The sequence below is a fragment of the Mustela nivalis genome (assembly GCF_964662115.1).
Source record: "Mustela nivalis genome assembly, chromosome: 14".
Lineage (NCBI taxonomy): Eukaryota > Metazoa > Chordata > Mammalia > Carnivora > Mustelidae > Mustela > Mustela nivalis.
This window is the reverse complement of record NC_139033.1, coordinates 74,834,704-74,861,830: the sequence shown is the minus strand read 5'-3', so window position 1 is coordinate 74,861,830 and position 27,127 is coordinate 74,834,704.

Here is a 27,127-nt window from a genome sequence, read left to right as displayed (position 1 = left end):
CCTGCTTTTTCCTCTGTCTGCCACTTCCCTTGCTTGTGCATCCCCCCACCAAAAGTAAATAAAATCTTAAAAAAAAAAAAAAAGAAATTCTGAAAAATTGAAGTGAAAAATTCATTATTGCGTTCAATAGTGGATTTGAACTAGCAGGAGAAAGAATCAATGACCTTGAAGACAAGTCAGTTGAGATTATCCAATCTGAGAAACAGAAAGAAAAAAGAATATAGATAAATTTATCTGCAAGACCTGTCAGACACCATCAAATGTATCAACATAAGCATAATAGAAGTCCCAGAAGGATAGGAGAGAAAAGGGACAGAAAGAATATTGAAGAAACAATGATAGAAAACTTCCCAAATTTGATGGAAAACATCAAGATACATACTCAAGAACTTTAATGAATTTTAAGTAGAAAACCCAGAGATCCACACCTGATCATATTATAGTTGAAGTGTCAAAAACAAAGGCATGATACCAATATTCATATAATATTCACATCAGCACTATTCACAGTAGCAGAAAGGTGGAAACAATCCAAACATTCATCAATGAATGAATGATAAATAAGATATATACATAAAAATGGAAAATATTTTAGCTTTAAAAGAAATGAAATTCTGACACATGGCATGGGTAAGTCTGAGAACATTATGCTAAGTGAAATAAGCCAGACAAAAAAATACCAAATATTATGCAATTCCACTTATGAAAGGTACGTAGAATAGTCAACTTTATAGAGACAGAAAGTAGAGTGGAGGTTTCTAGGAGCTAAGGAGATGGGGAAGTTAGGAATTATTGTTTAATGGGTATAGATTTTCAGTTCAGGAAAATGAAAAGTTCTGGAAATGTAGTGATGATAGTGATGGTAGCACAATAATGTGAATGTACCTAACTCCATAAAACTATACATTTAAATGTATAAATTATATGTTATGTATATTTTACCATAGTTGTTAAAAAAAAAAGACAAAGAGAACCTTGAATGCATCAAGAAAGAAATGATTCATCATCTACAAGGGATTTTTGAAAGTTTAAAAGCTGACTTCTCTTTAGATGGAGACCAAAAGTCAATGAGATGATATGCTCAGGTATTAAAAAGGAAAAAAAAAAATCTTGTTAACCAAGAATTCTAGATCCAGCATAATTATCATTTAAAAAACAAGTGAGAAATTAAGACATTCTCAGAAAACAAAAACAGAACACTTGCCTCTAATTGATCTATTCTGCAAGAAATTCTAAAGGAATTCTTTAAGCTGAAATAAAAGAATGCAAGAGAGAAAATCAAATCTATACAAAGAAACAAAAAACATTGGTAAACATAAAAATATAGTTAAACATAAAAGACAGTATAAATATATTTTTGTTTGTAACTCTTTTTTCTCCTAGTTGATGTAAAAGAAAACTACTTAAAGCAATCAATAATTATAAAATTGAATTGGTTTATAAGGCATAAGGATGTAATTTGTTTGGTAACAATAATAATACAAAATAGGAGGGAAAGGCATGGAGCTATATTGGAGCAAATTTTGCATATTATTGAAATTAAGTTGGTTTAATCTGCACTGTGCTGTGTTAAGATGTTAATTTAATTCTTAGTGCAACCACTAATAAAAATAATTCAAAAGTAGATAGTAAAATAAACAGCAAGGGAATCAAAATAATATACTAGAAAATACCTATTTAACACAAAAGAAGGCAGTAATAGAAAATTAAAAAGAGAAAAGACACACGCAAACCAAATAGTTAAATGACAGATATAATCTTATTTTATAGTTACATTAAATGTAAATGGTAGAAACACTCCCATCAAATAGCAAAGATTGGCATCAAATAGCAAAGATTGGCAAAATGGAAATTTAAAAACCTTATCCAACCATATGGCATCTATGAAAGACACACTTTAAATTAAAAATCACAAATGGTGATTTTTGGAAGTAAAAGGTTGGGAAAATACACCATTAGACAATACCCAAAAGAGAGTTAGAGTGGAGCTACTATTACGCAAAGTAGACTTTAAGACAAAAATTATGACATAGAGAAAGACATTTTTTAATGATAAAAAGATTAATACATCAGGAAGATAGAACAAGTATACCTAAATAACTAGAAGTGCACCCCATGTTTATGAATTGGAAGGCTTAATTTTGAAAAGATGGTAATAACCCTCAAATAACCTATGCTATAAACTATCCCAATCAAAATTCCAACTACCTTTATGCAGAAATCAATAAGCCAATCCTAAAATTCACATGGAATTGGAAGGAACCCAGGATTACCAAAACAATCTCTCCAGGTCCCGCTTCCTGCCCTCCACGCAAACCTTACTGCTCTGGGATTGTCTTGCTTTTCTCGGTCAGCGGTCGCCATGCCACACACCCTGCAGCCTTCTGGGCATTCTGTCTGTCTGCCTAGTCTGTCACCTGGGGTCTGGTTTCATGTCTGGCTGCTGCTTGTTGCACATCCTGTTTTTCTTAGAAGGAGTCACCCATGCTTCCTCAGCCAGCCCAGACACCCAAATCCCAAACCTCAGCCTGAAGTGAGAAACAATGGGGTTTCAAGGGGGCGAAAGATGCAGATATAAGAACTCTAATAACTGTTGGTGGAGGGACTTTCAAGGGGGACAAGAATGTAAGAATGTTTGCCATGTACTTGGTGTGATGTTAGGCATAACATCTGTGAATTTCTCAGTTAATTCTGTAAAAACGCTTTAGGATAGGGATGATTCTATACCGTTTTTCAAGATGAGGAAATCAAGGCTGAGAAAGGTTAAGTGACTAGTGACTCAACTGCTAGGTACAGAGCTGGGAGACGCAGACCAAGGCCGCTCGTGAAGGGAGGACTCTTTTCAGAGGCCAGCAATAGAGAGGCCCTATCTTGACCTGAGAAGTGTGGGTGTACATTAAGGACACACGTAAACAGCACCACACTTATTTCTGCATCTCCGTTAGTTTGGATTTTGAGTCCCCGGCTTTCCAGCCTCAAGCTCTGGATTTGCTAGCAGGGAGAGAAAGCAGAGTTGGAGCGGGTGTGGCACCAAAGCAGCATTTTGTTTCACTGTGATTAACAGAAAAGAATGGCCCATAAGAAGTCTGTTTTGAAAAGACAAAGTTCTTGCCTTCTCCAGAAAGACTGAGCTTTGGAATTCAAAACAACAGGCTGAATTAAATGGTTTAGAGCCAAAATGGAGAAAATGAATCACTTTATAATACATTATATATCAAGGCACCCGCAATCTAAAAAGGAAGGAAAATAACCCCACAGATAGAATTGACCCTACATTCCCTGTGTGATTGGGATAGGTGTGTATTGTCTGAAATGAATTATTTGGGGTCTGTTTTGCCTGTTGGCCTTTTTTGGTGAGAGAAAGAGAGAACGGAACCGTAGTCATATACGTGTGAAAGCTGGCTTAAGATGAGGGAGTCAGGGGTTCATTTTCCTTGTGCTCTTGTGTTTATTTCCCCAAAGCCTGCATGGGTGATGGAGCAGGAGCTGGAGATCTGTGATGCTTAAGTGATTTCTTTATAATCTTTCTCAAAGCACATATCCCTGTTCATGATATCAAAGTAAAAGCATGTAATCTGTTCTGTATCGATATTTGTGTTAAAGGCATCACAATTGGGAGACTCATGTGGAGGGGATACATAACTTGATGATTAAATGATACGGATTTCACAGTGGAGAATTTATTTTCAGATTCTAATTAGGACCAAAATGAGCTGTGTGGATTCTTGTTAATTCACGTGGATTATCTTGTAGATTATAATATTAATAAAACTCTAGTTTTACATCATTTCCAAAGGAGTCGGGGAGGTCAGGCTGGGAACCAGAGAGATTGGCCTTCTCCTGTGAGCCCGCCGGGGCTTGAGGACAGATCTGTGCCTGTGGACACAGCTCGGGAACCCTCCCAGCAGCTGGACAGGCAAGTGGAAAATCCCTTCCTGTTCCATGATGGTTCTTGAAGGCGTTGTTCTGTGACCCTCCTCCCAGGACTACTCCCTGGGGCTCCATGAGACAGGGGAGAGACAGGACTTGCTGTTTCTGTGTAGGGAGAGGATTCTTCCTTGGCACTGCACATATGTGATCATCAGAATTGTTATTTACTTAGGTAGTCTTCTGCCTGGCCACAGAGAGTTTCTGGGTTACCATTTGCACACTTTTACCTAAGCCCCTAACGTACATTTCCCTGTGCCAAAACACATCAGTGCCTTGGCTAACTGAGCCAGTAGATTTGACCAGTTCACCAGAGTCATTCGCACTCAATAGTCTCAGCCCCTCTCAGCAGGACAGAAGTCTTCACATCACCCAGGGAAAAAAAGAAGAGGGAAGTACTTTTTTGTTGTTGACTCGCTAGGTCCTATTCCCCATGTACATATATCTTCTTATCGAATTCTCCCGAAATCCCACGAGATGGGCATTGCTGCCCTCACTTAACAGATGAAGAAACTGAGCCCAGAGAGTGAAGTGATGGGCCCATGATCTCACGGCTCTCAATCAGAGCCGATTCAGAGAACTGACGTCCATTCCATATAGGCCATCAGCGGGGTGATGTGGCTCTCCGTAGCTGGCGCCTTCTCCCATCTGTCCTGAGAAAAACAGCTCCCCATGCCCTGAAGTGGGGACCACTCAGGTTGTGCTAGAGGAAAGCTCCAGCCCAAAGCACCCATCATGGTTCCCCCAGGAACGGGGAAACTGGCAAAGCCTGTAATGTGGACCTTCCCCATCCCCCACCCCTCCCTCCCCCCTCCCCCACCCCCTTCTCTTTGTCCCCCCATGGAGATGGGAATAAACAACTGAGAAAACAAACGGGTTTCCTGAAGTTTCCTTCCTCTCCTGTCCCAGCAGACTGCATTGTTCTTCACTGCGGAGGACAGGTTTCATATAAATAAGGGATTCAGTGTGACTCCTTTCACCAATGTTAAAATTCCATTTAAAAGTAAATTGACTTCCTGAAATATATGTATTGGCAGCAGTGGCCACCACAGCTGGGATTACATTTTACATTTAACATAGTGCTGTTTGCCTTGACAGATTCCATATTTTTTCATACATAAATCAATAGAGTGATGTTTGAAGAGCTCGAATCTATCTTTCATCGTTCCCCACCCCCTCCGAGCCTGCATTCTGAAACCCATAAAGAAGTAACTTTCTAGCAGGTGTCATTTAGTCGGAGACCATTATTTATGGCATTTGACTATAACACCGTCCACTGTGAACTCAAACAGGAAATGCTACCAGGGAGAGCCAAGAATTTGCTTTTGGAAGGAAGCATCCCAAAAGTGCTTTCTAAATCATATTTCTGTGTGTGTGTGTGTGTTTGTGCACCTATATATGCATGTGTTGTAAGACCATTATGTGTAGTTTTTTCCTGACCCTTGGCCCTGAACTGGGTAGATGTGGGTATGTAAGGAGCGGCCAGCCAAGGCAAGAAGCATCAGGCTGGAAAGGCTGGGAGAAGCAGGGGATGTGCAATGGTGGGAAATGGGCAGGTGCATGGGAGTCAGAGTACCTGTGGTGGGAAATGAGGGCAGGTGAAAGCTCAGAGAAGGTATGGATCTGCCCTTTCCTTGCCCAACAGTACATTTTGAGATTGCCACTTAGCTTTGGGAAGGAAGAAAACCTCTTAAACCTCTAGCCTCCATGAAGCTCCTTCACTCAGCACTCAAGGTGGGAGGTGCTGATCAGACACTCCCAATTCCAGGCTGGAGATCTGGCTTGTTTTCTAGTGGGTGGAGCTTGGGGATATCCAGAAGCTTGTGCAGAAAAATGCAAGACTTGCTGGCTCCATTTTTTTTTTTTTTTAATGTAGCAAGAAAATAAAATTTTGCTCAAATCTTTTTTTTTTAAGATTTTATTTATTTATTTGACAGGCAGAGATCACAAGTAGGTAGAGAGAGTGGAGGAAGCTGCTCAGCAGGGAGCCTGACGTGGGGCTCATCCCAGAACCCTGGGATCATGACCTGAGCCGAAGACAGAGGCTTTAACCCACTGAGCTACCCAGACGCCCCGCTCAAATCTTTTTTTTAAAGACTAATGACCCATAATTTGTTGTTACCATAGGATGACATGATCTGTAGCCTTATTTTCTGGAATTGGTTGATAGGTGTAAAACAAAAAGTAAGTCAGGACTTCTCTGGGACCTTCTACTATTTAACATTTTAGACAAAGCAGAGATGCCGAGTCACAGCAGTGGTGGGTGAGGGCCATAAGCTAAAGGAAGGGCACGAGGGGTAGGAAGGGGGCGTTTCGAGCTAGGAGCTGACCCAGTTGTTCGTATTTGCATGGCCCAAAGGACAAAGCCAAGTACAGAGCTGTTGTAATGATTCTGCTGTTTCAGGAGGTCTCTGCTAGTCCTCTCCCTAACTTGCTTCTGAAGAAAAGAGTTTTCTATTTTATTTTAACCTGAAACATTCTGATTGTTTACATATATAAAAATTCACAGACTATTTTACCTCTTTCCCTGGTATTTGTAGTGCCTAGATTTTTGACTCTTCCATTCTTTACAATAAATGATATTCATTTGAAAGAGAATCTTATGTGCTTTAATTTTTATTCCTCTGCCATTCCATTATTCTGATTTTGGTGTTAGAAATGAGGGAGGCTCCTAGGACTCTCTAGGGGAGAATTGTCTCTGTGCCTTTGACTCCACTGTCAAGAAGGAAACCTACTGGGCCAATGGATATGTCCCTTTTTCAGATGGGTTGAACTTGAAGACAGGAATAAGCATTTACGAGGAAATGGAAACTCTCTATTCCAGTTCTTATCTGTCAGAAATGTAAATATTTGCCCTGTCTTTTGGAAGCAGTATGATCTGAAATTTAGGTTTATGCTAGAGAGAAAAGTGGCTCCATAGACCTCAGTCCTGGACAAATGAATGTTTGCCAGGATCCAGCCCAGCCCTATTGGAGTTCTGCACTGGGATTTGGGCCACAGTCCTAGGCAGCACAAATATTCCTCAGCCCTTGATTTGCTAATCATTGTTCTTGATCCTCAGAGACTCAGAAGGGAGTTGTGATCAAGGACAGGGTTTTCCTGGCCCTTTGACCAAAAGCTCTCAAAGTACCATCTGATAGCTTCCAGTCTAACTATGTAACAGCTCTACCCAGAGGTCCCATTTTATAAATGATTGGAGCATAAAGAGAATTCAGTCAGCCGGGATGCATGGCTAAGAATTCAATCAGAAGAATCTTATTTAGATTCCCTGGCCAGAAGATTGCAGACAGAAGCTTGGTGGAAACAGAGTAAACTAAATCCATCTACTAACTGGTCCTTTGTCCTTTCAGTTGTATTTCCTGGTAGAGGTGGGGGGAGTAGGTAAGCAGCCGACTTGCTCCAGGGAGATCTCTGATGAGTTTCCGCATAGAGTGCTATACTCTTCCCCTGCTGGTGGAGCACAGCACCCCCACCCCGCCCCACTGTCCAGATGCTGCCCGTGCCACCAGATGCCTAAGAACATGCATGAGATCAGGTCAAGTCCAAAGTCTCTGCTTTGGTGCCAGGCCCTACGGATCCTTCCAGAGCCGCCTGGAACACAACATGACTACTTATTATGATTCTTAAGTTTTTATTGTTACTCTGGATGATTCCTCAACTCAGTTACAAACATCTTAAGGGCTTTCGCCATATTTTATATTTCTCTGTACCCTCCACAGAGCCAAGCACAGCGACTTGTATACAGCTCATACTCAGACACTATTAATGGATTTTTGTATGGATTATCTAAAAGGCCCAGGAATGGGAAATCCTTGGACTTTTGATTTAAAAAAAAAATCTTCATCTGCAAGGCTACTCCTGAGTTGCAATGAGAGTTTTCCTTTGACACCTTCTTGGCATGGTATGTCTCCTACCTACTTATTATAAACTGCAGTTACAAAATAATCTAATTTTGGAAAGGATGTGCCTACTGTATTCCATCAATTCGTTTTTAACACTGATGGCTCTTGTAATTGGCAGTATTTTTTCCTTTTCTTAGTGTTATATAAAATAATAGTGTTCCTTATAATGAATGATGACCTAAAGTAACAGAATACAGTGTATTTGTATCTCTCATTTGTCATGTGTCTATCCAGTAATTCATCTATAACTCTACACAGTGGCCTTTACTTGATGAATGAATGTGGACAGAGTCCATAAATTACATCAAACATGACAGTCCCCTACCTTGCTGCCACTCTCATGCATGTTCTTAGGCATCCCCTTAGAGCTTTTAGGGTACGAGTGGACCCAGAACTGGGGAAAGGGAAGGTTGCATAAATAGAAGACACAATAAAGCATGCGTATGCAGAGGAAGACGCTGAGTCATGGTGGTCTGCTTGTCATCTCTACTTCCATTTTATCCTCCCATTTCTGTTTCTTTATGCTTCTAGGGCCTGAAGTTTCACCAGTCCATGATTAATTGTTAAGCTGGGCGTAGAAAGAAGCATCTAAAAACACAAATACCTGAGTCATTGGTCTTATCAGTCTTAGTGTGCCTTCATCTATGTCACGCCTTCTTGCAAGTCAACTGGGAAGAGAAGCACCCGTGCCGGGGATTGCAGGAGAGAGGAATGCATGAAGGACTGAGGTGTGAGAAACTCGGGGCAGCTGGATGCCTTGTTCTGCTCTAGTCTTCAAAACACCGGTTCTGATGTGGCCTTAGTGAAAGCCTGGGTGTGATGGACACAAGGACACAGGGAGGAGGATGTTGAAAGTTTAGAAGCTGTCCTTCTACAGAAAATGGAGAGGACACATTGCCTTCTCTTGCTTCATTCTGTAACACATGTGTGGTGAATAGGAGTATTGTACTCAGCTGTCCAACCTCCCTTCCTTTTCCTTTTGTATTGAGGTACTGGCCCTTCTGCCTTTCAGCCTGGGAGTTTCAGGGACACCTTACTCCACTCCACCACCTGAGTGGCTGAAGTCAATGAATACATCTCATTCCAGAGATGTCTAAAAATGGACACATGACCCAACTGGAAGCAATGAGACGTGTGTGTCCGAAAAAGAATCTTCCACTTGCTTTGGATAGGAAGGTGTGAGGCTGTGATGTCCCATCTGTTGTAGGGCTATATAGATTTTTGTAGGTTGACCTGGAAACCTCACCATCATATATATCATTTTTATAATAAGAATTTTTTTTTCATCTTGGGAGAAATAGCTGACTTCATACAAGCTTTCAGAAACCAATCTGCTGATCAGTTCTAGAGTAATACTAGCAATTTTAAAATAATAAGTCATTGATATATAATATACCAAAGAAGTGAAGAATCTTTTCTATAATATTTCAAAAATTTGAGAGTGACATTGTATCCTGAAATGATATATTATATTAAAAGGGAATATGACACCCTGATATATAAAAATGCAAGACACTGAAGTAATTTATGAAGTGCTAGCAGCTAGCTTCATGTTAAATCTCACTGTGTGGGCACTAAATTACTTTGGACACCGTGGTGAGATGTTTCAGTACATTGTGTTATGAAAGCACCAGGTTCAAGGTCCTATAGTCAGAAGTGGCCTCCAACCCAGTTCTGGTTCTACCCAGTATATGTGGAGAGTGAGTCTATTTCAGCCTGATCTGGTCCAAGTGGGGGGCCCCAGGACATCCAAAGATTAAGATCCATTTGGATCCAGGGTGGTCCTAGAGGACCTAAAGGTAGTCTTCACACTCACATAATACATAAATAAAATAATGATAGCAGCCAATGATTTTAGAGAGTTTTCCAGCTTGCAAGATGCTTTTAAAAACACATTTCAGTTATGCTCTGGGGAGGCAGCATTCCTGCTCCAGAGAAGCAAACAGGAAAGGATCTCGCAACAGACCAGGTACTCCAAAAGCTTTCCTGACCTCAAACATAAAACTCGAGTTTATTAACTAATCCAGATACTTCCAGTATATTTTGCCTTAAGCTTTACCAAGAAAATTGAGACCAAGGGTTGAGTTCCCTTGTTTTCCATCCTCTACATTTTAAGAGGTCTCTGGAATCATCTGTTCTCTCTCCATTTTCTCTTGTCTTAACTGAAAGGGAAAGATACCTCTGCAATATCTAGAGTTAATTCATTTGTTGTGTTAATCCCTCTGGTCAGTCTCCCTAGATCCTCTTGGGCTTCTTTGTTCCCCTCCTCCTTCCCCTCTGTCTCTAAATGTGACGAACTCTGCTCTATACAAATATCAATACTTTCATCTGAAGTCACTGTCTTATTCTTTCTCTTCCTTTCCTTCCATCCCATATCTTTTATTTATTTTTTTAAAGATTTTATTGATTTATTTGACAGAGAGAGAGATCACAAGTAGGCAGAGAGGCAGGCAGAGAGAGAGGGGGAAGCAGGCTCCCTGCCGAGCAGAGAGCCCGATGTGGAGCTCGATCCCAGGACACTAAGATCATGACCTGAGCTGAAGGCAGAGGCTTAACCCACTGAGCCACCTATCCCGTATCTTTTAGAAGAAGTGATCTCTCCCAAGTGTCCTTCTTCCTTCTGCACACACCCACTTCTCATCAAGTGTTGTTAGTTGTACTTTCCTTATGGTTCTAGATTTATTTCTCCTTCCTTATGCCCAAGGAAACCATCTTAATTCCAACCTCTATTGTCTATGTTGTGAGCTGAATTGTGTCCCCCCTCCAGTTCATATCGTAAAGTCCTAACTGCCAATCCTGAAGAATGTGACTATATTGGGAGATAGGGCTTCTAAAAGGGTAATTCAGGTAAAATGAAGTCATTAGGGTGGCCTTAACCCAATATGATTCTTCTCATATAAGAAGAAATTACGACATAGACACAGAGAGGAAAGATCCCACAGAAACAGAGGGAGAAAACGACCATCTACAAGCCTAGGAGAAAGGTTTCATAAGAAACCAACCCTGCCAACACTGTGATCTCAGATTTCCAGTCTCCAAAACTGAGAGAAAATAAGTATCTGTTGTTCAAGTCCTCTAGTCTGTGGTAATCTGTTACGGCAGTCCTAGCAAAGTAATACAGCCCCCAAGTTCTAGTCAGTTCACTAATCACTTCCCAGGCACCCAGATTCTCCCCTTCCAATGACAATGTCCTTCTGTATGGCCAAGAATAATTTTTCTAAATCACAGTGTTGACTACAGTACTTCCCTTCTCAAAAATTCCAATGGCCCCCTTCTACCTGTAGAATAAGTCTGAAAATCATCCTAACATTCAGGCTCCCACAATTTTACCATTTCTCTTTCTAGCTCTGTCTTCCTCAACCTCCCACCTGAATTTTCTCCCTCTTCATACTCAGTTGTTTGCCATACCCCACCATGTTTTTTCCTGTGTGTAGCCCTCCCCTGCTTCATATCTCCATTAAAGGAATCCCCATTTCAAAGCCACAGCCATTTGGGCCCTGCAAAAAGTCATTGCTTAATTTCATTTTCTTGTAAATTGCAGAGGAAAATGGTTTCTCTTCTATTTGTATGACACAGAACCCACCTCACCTAATCTTATAATTATACATACACGGGACACAACATCACTCCTCAGCTAGACTCTACTCTCCTGGAGGACATGGATTTTTGTGTCAGGCTTTGTTGTTTTATTTGGTTTGGTTTGGTTTGTGTTCTTTATACCTCTTGCCAGAATGTTTCATACATAGCAAACGATCAGTAACTATTAGTAATAAATGAACAAGTCAAAGTACAGGTTATAGTGAAAACCTATTACTTCTCATTCTTAGGTAACAGAAGTAATATTTTAAGGGGTAGAGAAACGTGGGATGTGACTCAATGTTCTACAACGGACCTTATTTATTTTTATGTACTTACTATCTTTTATTTCTCTGTCTCTTGTGTCTTACCTATGGATTGTGTTGTTTTTTAATCTGGCTATGAAGAAGCATTAGTAGAGAAGACCGTTGTACTTCACTTGGGTTCTCACTTAATTACTTCCGTAATGTATTCATTGTGTTATTTGTAGTAAGCAGTTTCTGTATAACTTCCATGATTGAGTGGATTCATTTCATAAAGATTAAAAATGGATAGCAAACCATTTTTATTATTACATGTGTTATTAAAGAAAGTATGCTGTTGCTTTGGAACTTTTGATTCAGAGAGAATTTCCTTTTGTTTACTGTATTGCTGAATAATTCCCCTGTTACCCACCCTGACTCCTCTCCAGAATAGCTATGGCTTTGGCGGTGCTTGCTGGCTAGACAAATATATCACTGCGATTGGAAAAATATCACAAGAGGGACAGTTCCAGGTTTGAAAATAGGGCAATTAGCTCTCAGCATGAAAAGGTGTGTCAGATGTTCCTGAAACTGAGTGACAGATAATGTTGGCTTCAATCAGGCATAATACCAAGGGCTGAAATGGCCATGTAGGATGCCTCCCTGTGTGTTTCTGTCAGAGGATGACTTCTTAACTGACTTCCACTACTCACCCCGACAGAATTTGCCAGTAGGTAATTAGGCAGAGGGATGTGTGTGTGTATGTGCGCGCATGCGTGTGTGTACATATATATATATATGTATGTATGTATATATATGTACATATATATACATATATATATAAGGTCAAATATCATTCCCTCATCATTTCCTTTATTAGTAGGAGGAATTCTGCTGCACAAATGATATGTTGACATTTCAGAAAAATCACCAAAATAAACACTAGACACTTGATGTGGGCATCAATAACAGTCTCTTCCTTTGGAGAAACGCTTTGTTGTATTTCGGGTGGGGCTACCCATCGTGGTCCCTCGCAGCCAGCCTGGAGAATCACAGCACCAGCCCTGAACCCCGTGACTGGTCACAGCAGTGAGAGTGTCCTCCACACCAGGCCGATAGAGAGAGCTCCTCTGGGAATCATAACACTGTCACAGGATGGAGAGGCTCCTTTCCTCTGGGGGTTGCTACACTGACCTGGTATAAGCCTTGCCAAGTACACAGAAGCTGTTTGGATTAGAAAAGAAAGAAAAAGACAACTTACCAAGATAAGCAAGGACAAGCTGGAGAGAGAGAGAGAAAAAAGAGAGAAGGAGAGAGAGAGAGAGAGAGAGAGAGAGAGCGAGCATTATTTACATCACTGTATCCAACCTTCCTTCAGGCCATTTCTCCTCCTGTCATCCCAGGTCCAGGAGGGAACAATCCTCTTCTCATTCATGCGTGGGTTAGGTTGAAGAGGGTGGTCATTGTGGGTGTGGAAACAGGGGACACTCTCTCACAGGTAGATGGCCTCTTTGCCTTCCCTGAGCAGGAATTGTCTTAGATAAACCAAGGAAGCTGGAAAGGGTCCAAAGGGCCACAAGATGTCCTGAGTCATCTTCTCAGGAACTGGGCTCCTGGGTCAGATCGTCATGGTGGTTGTGTGTGGATCTCCAGCATATATCTGTCCAAGCCTATTCAGCTTAGTCAAGGAAGTGAGACAGGACACTCCAAAAAATAAGGAACCATTTGGAGCACCCCGCACCAGCCCACCAATATTCATGGCGTGCTCATTGGTACTGTAGGGTTGTGGAGAGGGGCAGAAAGGTGGGGCTTGTAGAGTCACCAAGGGTTCTTGGTGGCTGTGGTCCTTGATCAGGGGCTTGGAAAGCTGGGCAGAGATTATAGTTAAATAACTCTTCAAGTGCCGGGATAAAATTCTTCTCTTCCCTTTTTGGAGTTTCAGAGTTTGGGGGAAATGTTTGCTCCCTGCTTCTCTTTTAGGTTTTTCTTTTTTGTCTTACCCAACTTATCCCAAGGATGATGTGGGTCATGCCAAAAGCGTGGGGCAGACTCCACATTTACTCTGGTCTTCACAAAACTGACACACCTAGCTCTCATGCCTGTAGAGAAAAGTACGTCTCTTTCCAGTGTGGTCAAATGGGGCATTGTACAACTTGTTCTAACTACCTCACAGTATTATTGTGACCAACCAATAAGATAACCTGGTGATAACACTTAAGAAAAACAAACAATAGGTATGATCAATCAATAACTCTCAGCTTTGACACCAAATCTATTACCCAAATGAATGGACCATAGCTTTGCAGTTTGGGTCTGCATGGTTCAGCATGGTTCTTGCTCCAGAAATGCCATAACCAGATAGACTAGGTGGCCTCCATCCGTCATTCTCGTGAATGACGCTAACAGATCCTTTTACTTTTCAGTATTCGCAAGGGAAAAACTTGTTCAAGAAATGGTGAATGGGAAATAACAAGAAAGCACCCATTTAACCATCTGCAATTTACAAAATTATCTTATATTTATAAATTCAAACAATGATGCTTATTTAAGACAGATTAAAGCCTTTTTTTAAAAAAGATAAAGAGTGGGAAGCAGAGAAAAGAGAACAGGTCCATTTGTGACAAGTACTGTTCAAAGCAATTTAAAGTTTCAGGGACTAAATTCTTTTCCTACAGATCAAGAGCCCCTGGGAAGACGGAATGGATGTAGCCATCTCAATCCATCCCCTGTGAGTACTAACACCTTGAGTGAGATAGTGAACAGCTTTTAAAGAGATGAATCTTCATTCCAGGGGTGAATATTAAATTTCACATTTCATAAAGGACTTGAGTCAGATCTACTGCATAAAAAGTGACTCCCAGTTAATGTCATCTACAGGCAAGAAGCACCCTCTTCTTGCTTCTGACTTGGATTGCCTGGCTCGCACCACCAGAAAAGGGTACTCATTTTTTCCTCATCATCACCTCAGCTGTATATTAAAGATATCATAAAGATATTTTATTTCTGTACCAGGATCAAGAGGTTCCTGAATCTCTCAAACTTGTCTGAACCTAGATTTGGTTAACAAGAAATATAGGGACTATCATCTCAGGAGCCTCTTGAAACTTAGCTGGTAAACACAAAGAAGAGTAACACTTCGGAGAAAATGACTTCCTGGTAGGACATGCCTAATGATGGGCCGGTGCTCCCCTGCCCCCACCCCATACCTCTGAACTGGCATGTGTTTGCTCAGGAAAGACGAGAGTGCTCTAGTAGGGCAAGCAGGAAGGATCAGAGAGAGGCAAGTAGGTGCTGCTGCCAGAGAGTTAAGAGCTGATGTTGTCCCGAGTCAAGAAGCTACGAACAACTGCTACAGGTCTCATAGGTGATCCTTCATAGATATGAGGCAAAAACCATGTCAGGGCTGAAAGCTGCTAATAACCCATGTCAGGCAAAACCAGAACCATGATTTCTAAAGGAAGAAATGAAATGTTTCCTGTCACCCTTCTACTTTCCAAATACCAAGTGAGTTCATCTTATTGGTGGAAAGTATATGAAGGGGTTCCTGGGTGTCACTGTTGGTTTGGGCTCAGGTTGTGATCTCAGAGTTCTGGGATCGAGTCCAACCGGGCTCCAAGCTCCGCACGAAGTCTGCTTGGGATTGTCTCTGCCCCTCCCGCCCCTCAAATAAATAAATAAATCTTTACAGTATATGGAGAGAGACACATGGGTGTCTCTGTCAGTTGCACGTCTGACTCTTGGTTTTGGCTCAGGTCATCCTCTCAGGGTTGTGGGATCAAGCACCAAGTTAGGCTCTGTGCTGGGCATGGAGTCTACTTGAGATTATCTCTCTCCTTCTCCCTCTGTTCCTTCCCCCACTCTCGCTCTGTAAATAGACAGATGATAGATAGATGGATAGATAGACAGATAGATAGATAGAGTGTGTGGAGAACATTCCTAGCAAGGGAGAAGAGGAATTATAGCTTCCAAGTTTCTGGCATGTGAAACATGAGAAAGAACATAGGAGGAGACATATTGCCAACAGTTAATATCCAACCCAGCCTCCATCTTAAGTATTTCTAGTTTGGTATCTTTTCTTCACCAACCAGCCCCCTTCCTAACTTCCAGCCACCGCACAGTTGTGATTGGTGCTTACCCACTGAAGCTTATTGTCCTAAATAAATGCATTTCCTAGATGAAAAGCAGTGACCAAGTGGTCTTCAAATTAATTCTCCATTCATTTCTATTTTCTCTCCTTTGGACCCAAACCTCCCTATTCTCTTCCACCTCTACTTTTCTTGATTTAAAAAAAGAAAAAATTGCATAAGTCAACAGTCTAACAAAGAATGCCAATGTGTGTCAAATTTATTGCATCTGACAACAGAGACGTTACCATCATAATGAAAGCTGTTGAAAGTGTAGTAGCTATGTCTAGTTTAAAAGTGCATTAATTCAATTCAGCATTTCCAATTCCATTTAACAAAAGGCCCACGATGACATTTTGACACACTTTTCCTACTCTTGTATCTGATTTTCTTGAAAAGTGAAACCATGCTAAGAAACACCGAGGATATAACCGTGGTGGTAGGGTGGAGGGAAAAGACACATTGAGGACATTTTCCTTGATTCTCCAAGCCAAAAAGGAGTTATGCTACTTTTTGTGAAATTTTCCATCATATTAGAGTGATAAGAAGAAATGAGTCAACAGACCGCATTCTCCTCTCTAGGCTGAAGCCACAGGACAGAGAACAAATACCTCAGTCCCATGGCGTCCTTTTGTCCTGCTCACACCTGGTGAGCCCCTGGGGTGGGGGAGTGAAGTTCTATGAGTGTGCCAGCATCTCAGCTGCTCTCCCTACACTGTGCTGTGGGACAGGGACTCGAATGGCAAGTCCCCCCTCCCCCCACTCCCAACCAGGCTTTTCCAGTGGGCAGTGCTTGAGGGAGCTGGCAAGGAGGGACTAGAGACCTCCTGTCTGCCCCCTCTTCCTCTGAGCGTTCCCTAGCTACCTTTCATCCCAGGCAGCAAGTCTCTGTTGCAGTGGCCGAATCCAGTTTTGGGTTCTTTTTTTTTTTTTTTTTTTCTTTTAAGATTTTATTCATTTATTTGAGACAGAGCTTACAAAAGAGAGCACAAGCAGAGGGAGAGGGAGAAGCAGACTCTCCGCTGAGTCCATTGTGGGGTTTGATGCCAAGATAAGCCTGTCACCCCAACCCCACCCAGGCTTCTGGGAAGCTCCTTTCTGGCTCCCTCCTCTCTGCTTCCTTGCCTCAGCCTGGGACACCAGCTGTTTCTGTACCAAGTGTAAACACGCCCTCAGACAAGGAGGTGTCTGCACAAGGCCACTTGGAGCAATTAGCTGGGACAATCAGCTTTGCATGTGGACACAGCATTTCTGTCATCTGCCAGACCTGCACTTTGAACTCCCAAACTCTGGAAGATCTCAACCATCATACTTTGCTCCAGGAAAGAACGTAGCCGGGGGAAATGTCGAGTTGACTATTACCCAATTGAAGTAACACAGTAGGAAGCAAATAAACCTGATTAAAGAAAATGGAGTACATTTCTGGCTTGGCAGACAAAAAATATATATACAAATAAAATTTTAAATGCACCTGAAATTTTCCCTTGTTACGGCCTTGCTTAGGAGCTGGAATCCTAAATCGAGAGCACCACCTGCTGTCCGTTGTCAGACCTGAATGTTGTGGGTATTCGGAAGCGGAGAACCATCCTGTGTTAATGTTGTGTGAAGGAGTAGATGTATGACTGCCCAAGTCCGAGTTCCCAAAGGGTTTCTGGCCCTGCTCAGAACAGATGAACTTAACACGCATCCGCAGTGATGCCAGCGGTGGTGTGTTCTCTGGCATCCACGTCTTTGAAAAAGTGTCTCTTCCGAGGTTCAGAAGTATGCCACACTTTCCAACAAAATCCATGGCAGAGGAAACTGAAACTGGAGAGTTAATGTACGGAAATAAGTAGTTATGGTTGTACACTAGACAGAATGAGATGACAGGAAACTGTTCCATGGAATTGATGAACTGTGGGATGTTGGAACCAGGAGGGATCTTGGAATATTTTTTACAAGAGCCATACCAAGCCTTAAAAGTAGGTGAAGCGGTTGACAGCTTATAGATGCCATCTTAGGCTACTGGGAAAGTGGTGCCTATTCGAAGAAGCTTTGCAAGTACATTGTGATGATGACGATGATGATGGGTTGTTTGTTACTCCCTCCTTGGATGAGGGGAAAAGACCAACTTCCCAATTGGTTTCTGAAAACCCTTAACGAGAGACACAACTCTTCTAGACAAAATGAAAGCTAAGGATGGAATTGCAAATATCCCCAAAAACAAGAAAACAGAGACTCGCTCATGTTACTCGAAAGAGCAAAGGGTTTTTATTTTTTTATTTTTTTTAAAAGATTTCATTTATTTATTTGAGAGAGACAGTGAGAGAGAGCATGAGCAAGGAGAAGGTCAGAGGGAGAAGCATACTCCCCATGGAGCTCGGAGCCCGATACAGGACTTGATCCCCCAGGACTCCAGGATCATGACCTGAGCCGAAGGCAGTCGTCCAACCGAGCCACCCAGGCGTCCCGAGCAAAGGGTTTTTAATTGAGTTCTTTTCTGAAACACTTTTTGGAGGGCGCGTGGATGGGAAGGAATGCGTCTAGCATGTAGGAACTAGAGACAAACAAAGAGTATTGACCATGGCAATCAAGTCAAGGGGGCAGAAGGAAAGGCAAAAGGCTGAGTCAGCAACAGACTTGGAAGAGAATTCCCCTTCCAAGCTCATCTCACTGTGATGTGATCAGGACAGGTCATCTCGGACAGGCGCAATCAGAAGGGGACGTGCCTCTTGGCTTTCCTGCCAGCTCAGCTCCTCTGCGCCATTGACCAGGAAAGTGTGAGGAGGGGACCCTCGTAGCTCTGATCCTGCTTACAGAGCCAATGATGTGTATAAACCCCAGGGTAACTTGATACTGTGGTGAGAAGGAAGCTCTTCTGTTGTCCCTTTTCAACTTTTTACTGCTTTGCTTTTATTTTCTATGGAATTGATTTCACCACTTTGGGTAGATATGTGATGTCTCCCCTCCCCTACCACCAATAAAATTCCCTGCTATGGACCACATGTATTGATGGCTTTTCTATGCTACCTGCCACGTGATTCATCATGGGCACATGAGTGGAACCAAGGGATCATCAAGGAGAGACATCACAAGACCCTAAGGTGCTTCTGAATCATCAATGATGAGATTATGCTCAGTGAATTTATTTTAAGGGTCAAGTGTATTTTCATATCATCCAGTGTCCTAACAGCGAACACCGACATTGCTGAACGTGATGCTGTGTGACTCGCTGTTAAGAGAATTCCCCTTCCAAGTGTGGGTATACATCATTTGCAATAGAAGCCAATAAAGTCAAATTAGTTTCTGCGCTGATAAGACATTTTCATTACCATGATAATTGGAGGCTTTCTGGGTGAGAGAAATATACCTTAAGGTAAATCTCCAAAAATTATTAAGGAATAGCAAAGCGCGTCAGTCATAATAGATATTTTCATGGCAGCGATAACATTGACGTCGTGGAACTATGTGCAGAGCCTGCAGCACCGCCGACTTTGTCCTCAGCACCGTGGGGGTTCCGAAAGAGTGGAAAAGATATGTCCTGGTCTTTCTCTGAATACTTAGTCAAAAATTGCTCCCTTCTGCACCCACTTCATCCCATATTACTATCTATACCATTAACCTGGATTTATTTTTCTTCATAGCAGTGAATATGGTCTGGAATAATATTTGGCGTGTATACAGCAAAATAATGGAATGAACACACCGTTATTATGCCGTTCTTTCCTTGCTGGCTCTGTCTCTCTCCCATAAAGAGGGGAAGTCCATTGAGGGGAAGACTTGGTCTCATTTGCTACTGAATCGTCAGTGACTAGTAGCACAAACTTAGTGTCTAATAATTGTTTGTTGACCCAGGAATGATGATCAAATCTATGTCAATATATGTTTTGGGTTTTTTTAATACTGGCTTCTTTTTTCCATTTTAAGTAAATCCAGGTGTTTCTGGCTTATACAAAATGATGATTGTAATTTAGCAAGCACTTTAATTGCTATGTGTGATTTATTTATGAAAATGAAACATTTTAAGCCATATATACCTTCCTAACTCATTCATTTTCTGCCAAATTATGTGTCTCATGTTATTGAGCACATCCTTTGGACAAGTGCCTTTTACCTACTAGACATTGCAGTCTTCCACGTTAAAATATATAAACTCCAGAAATAGGATTAATTTGAAACAGGTCAGGTCCAGGACATATATGTTCCTCCTGTTCTGTTGCCCATTTGCTGAGTGAATACTGTATGCCAGGAGTCCCTGTACCTTGTAGATGTCTCATCTTAACTACACAAATAAAATAACTCTAACAATAACTATTATCCTCATTTTGCAGGCACACACACACACACACAAAACCAACAACAAAAAAACCAACCCAGGCTAGTTTAGTAATAAGCCTAAGATTTTTTGGTTTTGGTTTTATTATCATTATCATTATTATTTTTTTTTTAAGATTTTTTATTTATTTATCAGAGAGAGAGAGGGGGAGAGAGCAAGCACAGGCAGACAGAATGGCAGGCAGAGACAGAGGGAGAAGCAGGCTCCCTGCCGAGCAAGGAGCCCGATGTGGGACTCGATCCCAGGATGCTGGGATCATGACCTGAGCCGAAGGCAGCTGCTTAACCAACTGAGCCACCCAGGCGTCCCTCATTATCATTATTATTATTCATCTGAGAAAGGAAGAGAGCACTGGGGGAAGGTCAGATAGAGAGAGAGAATCCTAAGCAGACTCCCCACTGAGCATGGAGCCCAATGCAGGGTTTCATCCCACAACCCCGAGATCATGACCTGAGTTGGAAGCTTAATCGACTGAGCCACCCAGACCTAAGGTTTAACATCTAATAAAATGCTAGGTCCTGGGTCAAACTCTCTGAGTCACTGTTTTGGGGATGAAAGATATGTCCATGTCCACACACATAGTAAGTACTAGGACTGAGCCTCAAGGGCATGTCTGTGACCCTGAAGCCCGTGCTCTTGACCCTCATGCTGCATTTCCTTTTCTTCCTGCCGGTCCTACCTCCGTACTGGTTTTCACGTGTGATTTCCTTTTCTCCTCGTTCTGGGAGAGCGTCTCAGGTTTGTCCCCCTCACTACCAATCTTCTTCCGTGGTGCCATGTCTGCTCTCGACCATATCCGGGTGGATTAATCCAGCATTGAATTCTTAGTTCTTCCATCATCTTCCCTTTGCTTGACATCCTGTCTTGGCTCCATAGTGGTTCATCTGCCTTTGATATTATGTTCTTGTTTGAAAAAGACAACATGGTTTTTCATCCTAGGAAGAATGATAACTTTCTTTCTTTCTTTGTTTACAAATCGTATTTTTATTTTGTTATTATTTAAATCCAATTAGCCAACATATAGTATATCATTTGTTTCAGATGTAGTGTTCAATAATTTTCTGTGAAAATATTTTAGTGGTTTAGAAAAATATTGTTTCAGTGAAATTTTACCATGAGGTTCACTTCCTTTGGTCTGTAAGACTTTTTTCAGGCACCTCCCCCTCTCCTTTTTCCTGTTTCCATGTCTAAGAACACAGAGTTCCTACCAGCACAGGAGAAGGAGAACAAGCGTGCCACATGCCCTTGTCCCCTCTCTGTCTTGAAAGAGCAAGGAACATGCACATTCTTCTCAAGGACACGTTTCCGGTGTCCCTGGAACTCACATCTGCTCCAGGCTTCCTAGTCTCCCTGCCTGATGTTTTTGGCCTTTTGTAAAATATGCAGACTTAAAAAGGAACAGTCCTTGGGATATGTAGTCACCAGGGCTCTTCTAGATTCTGTTAGCTCTAATTATGCTGAAACTATGCTTGATCTGTGCTCTGTCTCTCTCCAGAATACAGCATGCTCTCTTAGATGCCCCAGAATTTTCTAACTGGATCTAATAATGGAAGTAACTTCTTTGGGGAGGAGGAATACAGAATTTGATTGTGTTAACAAGGACCATCAGAGAGTCGGTGCATTACACTTCCTGTTTGTTGCAGAGACAGGACGTCTGAACTTGGGGGAGGGGAGCATTGGGGAAAGATGAACGGAATGCCTACTACCCCTGCAGCAGGATGACTCATTCCTGCCCCCTCACCCCCCACGATGAGCCAGCTTCTGCCTTCTCCATTGAGTCACATTAGTGCTATGGTCTGTGGAAAGTCTTTCCAAACTCTAGCAAGAGGGAGTTGTGAATATATTTTTTTCTTATAAAGTGATAATTATTTTAAGGCGAGCTTAGGGGGATGGCATCAGGCCTGCTGGACTGATGATCTTTTACAATTAGAAACCTTGGCCTTTCCCTCCCCCCAGTATAAAATTACTGCACCACTGACTAACTGAAAGAACTGAAACTTGAAAGTTTTAAGTATCTAATCAACAAACAGATAAAAGGGGATGAATGATAATGATGGGATAAAGTGTTTACTGCCCCATAAGAATATTTCATCTCAGGGGTGCCTGGGTGGCTCAGTGGGTTAAAGCCTCTGCCTTCGGCTCAGGTCATGGGTCCATGGGATCGAGCCCCACATTGGGCTCTCTGCTCAGTGGGGAGCCTGCTTCCCCCTCTCTCTGTCTCTGCCTGCCTCTCTGCCTACTTGTGATCTCTGTCAAATAAATAAATAAAATCTTAAAAAAAAAAAAAGAATATTTCATCCCAGCTTGTCTGTGGTCGGGGCATCTCTTTGGAGAGCAGATCCAGAGAAAAGTTGATGCTGTGCCTCCCTTGGTCCTGATCTCTTATGGGAGTCCAGGGTGATACCTGGTTAATGAGAAGACACCCCCTCCTCACCCCCACCACCATCATCATCAATAACCACATCAAATGCTGTCCCATTCACCCATACCATGAACCCATGGAAAGTTCAGCCCTGGGGGACCTGGGGACCTGGCACGCTCAGTCCTCTAGGGCTCTAGGGTTAGCACCTGCCTGCAACAGCTTGGAGATTCCTTTTATCCCCTCACATAATTGGGGTTATTTGAAATGTCTGGGTTTTAGGTGAGAAGGAAGATTAAATGAAGTAGAAAAAAGCATTCACACTACCTGTGATTTCAATTAAACACATTATTTCAACAATGATAATGAAACAAAATCTTTTGACTGCTGAGGGGCGCTTGGGTGTCTCAGTCCGTTAAGAGTTTGGCTCTTGATTTTGGCACAGGACATGATCTCTGTGTCCTGAGACTGAGCCCCTCATTGGGCTCCACACTCAGCAGGGAGCCTGTTTAAGAATCTCTCTCTCCCTCTCCCCCCCGCAACTCACACGCTCTCTCTCTCTAAAAAAAGTCTTTCAGCTGCTGAGAGGATTAGTTATGACAATGAACTCCTACTCAGAAATCCAGATTTTATCATCAGCTCTTACTGAACTTTCTGGATCCTTAAAGGCAAATAACGTGGCCTGTCCAGTGGGCCTTAGCTTCCTTCCCTGGCTGGGGATAGGGCTCCCTGTGGCCCAGAAGCCTACCCCTGTAGGAGAACACAAGGGAGTGGGGGTGGGTGGAGAGGACCTTCACCTCAGCAATTTTAGGTCTGTCTGTGGGCATGAGAGGGACCCTCCCAAGTCAGCCACAAACCCTCCTGAGGAACGGACTTGGAACACCACGTAGTGGCCAGCATCTCTCTCAATGCACACTATGTCCTTGGGGATTTGGATTCTGGACATGCCGGGCTCCTCCTGTTACTGGAAGGAAAGATGGGTGCTTTGGGAGTAAGAAGTCCTGCATTAAAAGTCTTAGCTCTGGCATTTACTCGTAGCCAAACTGTGACAGCACAGTGAGGAAATATAGGTACAGCACCACAGAGCTTTGCACAGAGTAGAAATGTCAGGTTTGCTGCATGTCCTCTCTGCTTGGCTTTTAGCATAAGAACTAGGCCAGCAAGTCCAGCCAGATGGCCAAAGGAGTAGGAATTATAACTGTGTTCTCTCTCCTTACCCCAGAAGTCTTCTGGCAGAAGAAAACCTATCAACAAGACCTCCAGTGACAACCCCTAATCCTTTACTTCCTTTACTTCCCTCAATGTCTTTGGTGACCCCAGAGTCTTGGAAGATAAGGGGATATAACTGTGCCTTCAGGAGAGCTCCATCCCAAAGAACTTGGGGAGCAGGACTCTGCTGGCCTTCAGGGATGACTCTATTAATAAAGACCTTTGGGGGGTATCCCAGGATTTGGGATCTGGTAACAGTTTTTCCTGATTAGCCCTTGGAGCAAACCAAGAATGCCTCATCCCTTCCCTGTCCCTCAGGTCCACTTCCATAGACCAGCTGCCAGGGAGAAGAGCCCGGTGGGGCCTGTATGTTTTGGAGACATGGTCCTCTCAAAAAGTCAAGGCTCCATCCTTCTCATTCCAGAGATGAAGAATATTTACTGACCTTTTTCTCTGCTAGTTACTGGGAGTATGTCACTGTTTAGAAATCTATCAAAGTTTTCATTTTTTCTGTTAGAGTGTTTCTTTTTTTTTTTTTTTTTAAAGATTTTATTTATTTATTTGACAGAGAGAAATCACAAGTAGACGGAGAGGCAGGCAGAGAGAGAGAGAGAGAAAGGGAAAGAGATGCAGGCTCCCTGCTGAGCAGAGAGCCCGATGCGGGACTCGATCCCAGGACCCTGAGATCATGACCTGAGCCGAAGGCAGCGGCTTAGCCCACTGAGCCACCCAGGTGCCCTGTTAAAGTGTTTCTTAATTGTTTTCTATTGGTGATATGTGGTCAAGAGGAGATCAAATACTAGAGGAGATATAAAGGCGAAACTACTAAAAAGATGGAGAATAAGGTCACTGGTGACTGGGAGTTCAGAAACAGGGCAGGTTGTCCTGCTACGGGAAGGAGCTAATGGTGAGGGAATGTGAGAGATTAGGAGAAATTCTAGCATAACAAAGAGGAAAACAGGGCACTTCTCTATGTTGTTGAATCAGGGATAAATTGTGCATCAGAAATAAAAATGTTCCAGAATTCTCTGAATAATGTATCAGAATTGTCCTAAGATACATGGGACCAAAGAACCTTCTTTACTTTGCCCTGGAGATCTTGAAATAAACCAACAGATACACAAACAAATAAGCAAGTGTCCAAGGGAACAAGGGTATACATATAGGCTCATTCACAGCTGTCTCAATTCCATTGTGCCTCAATGGTCCCAGAAGCCACAAGACAGCTGAGAGTTCGTCATTATCTGCCATTCCGGAAGAACATCTTAAAAGAGCTGTTTTAGCCACTTCTGCAAAGTAAGGGAATATAGTTCTTGCCAGCTCCTTGTCTAAATAGAAACATTTCCGTGAAGCAGCCAGTAAAATCAGTAGCCTTTGACTTCTGGAGGTCAGGACAAAACCTGCTTTGCTTGCAAATAACAAAGCTGATTCTTGTCCAGCCTCTGATGGATATTTAGCCACTGCCCCAAACTGTATAATTGGCATCCTCTACTTCGATCAGCCAGAAATACTACAGAAGAAACATGGAAACGACCCCCAATGAGGCGTATGCTATCAGGATCTGGCTAATTAGATAATTTTCATATCCTAAATGCATTGACCAATAACCCATATATTCACCCCAGGCTTGAAAGAATTCGTCAATGTGTTGTTTGTGCCAAGAGCCACATGTCTGGCCTCTCATTTGGTTTCCAGCTTTCCTTTGCAAGTGGGAGCCATCAGCAGTGAATTCAGAGTAGAGGACCAGGCAGAGGAATCCCAGAGTGACTAGTTGGTGGCGGGAGCAGCACCTGTCCCGGTCACTTGCAGTAATCTGGCCCTCAGTGATTTCGCAATTGTACAGTGGGAAGACTTATCAGCCAGCAAAGGGGACCGCTGGGATACAGTGACAATTCAATTGTCTCTGTCTCCCTTAGAGGAAATGTTTAATTAACAAATGAAAATAATCCAGAAATGGATACCAACTACTGAATACATAAATTAATAACAGCGCCGTGAGTTGATTATACAGGCAGTTTGGTCTTAAAATAACAACTCTATTTTATGTGAGCCTGGAAAATCTAAATAAAGGCTTCTTTTTTTTTTTTTTCTTTTTCTTTCTCTTTTTTTCTTTTATGTCATTAAATAGAAATCTGAAAGTTGACAAAGCCTCTGCAGATCCCAGTTTCCTGAACAAGCAAACAGACAACCAGGATGGGAAATGCCTAGTGTATGTCTCCTCTGCTCAGAGCAGATACCAAGTTACAGGGTGGGAGTAAGCAGAAGCACTTCTACCGGACTCTCCACCCTAAGAACAGAGCATGTAAGTGGCATACGTAAATTCTGTTCATGAGGGAGAGAGCAAGAGAGGAATTCTTTTAGGTGTTCATAAGCTCATTATTTGCTAATTAGAAGAAAGGATTCTGCCTTGAGGGATAAATCTCACCACCCTAAGAGGACCAGGAAAGCTGACATCCCTCCTCTGACTCTAGGGGATCCCATGATTTAGAGAGAAGCCTTCTAGCATGTTCACCATTCAGCTGGCTCTTCGGGGAGTGCTTTAGATTAACAAATGCAAACATTCTAACATTACTGGAGGGATTATTACATCGTGTTAAATATTTCATTTGTCTGACATCACCCTACTGACTCACTGCTATAATTTATTAAATCTGCCTCTTGGTAAAACTATTTGATCGTTTTTCACGGCGGGGCTTGACTTTCAATGTCCTCTCCCACCACACCTGCAAGTGCATCTCTTCCCTTTTGTTCCATCAACGCTCTTATTTCCCACAAGCGGCATGAATCCTGGCTACATGAGTGGAGCAGGTGGACAGGTTGAAAAGTCAATGGGAAGGGGCAAAGGAGGGGTGAGGGTACATCAGAACTGGTATGGGGTGGACATCTGGTCTCCATTGGACAGAGTCAGGACTCAGACAATAAGCATGGAACTTAGGGGCCACCCACAGGTCCAGATGCCTGGGGCTGTAGCAGGCAGAGAATGAACAACTTTTATCCTTGGAGCTGTTGGGACATCCCAGTAAAATGTCATCAACAAGGTGAGTCCCAAGAAAGCTTCTTGATAGGATAGCAATGCACCTTTTATCTTTGTCCTCTAAGATCATTCATTCTACCCCCGAGTACCACGCCCATTCATTTGAAGACTCTTCGTAGAATGCCTACTAGCTGCTAGCTACTCTAGAAGATATAATGATCAGGGAATGGTCCAGAACTCATGGACTTACGCAGCCAGGTGAAATCTCTGCCTTGTACCTTGTGGCAGGTTCATTACAGAGATCATTTTCAATCATTCCAGCAACTCTGCAATGATAGATATGATCCTTACTATGTTGTGGATGAGATGTTAAACCCCCTGTAGTTCACCCAGTCAGGAAGCTGCTGGTTTAGCATTTAGACTCAGATCTTCATGACACCAGAGCCCTTGCTTTTTGTCACGGAAGGAGCTCCTACTCACCCGAGGTAAAGTGTAATGA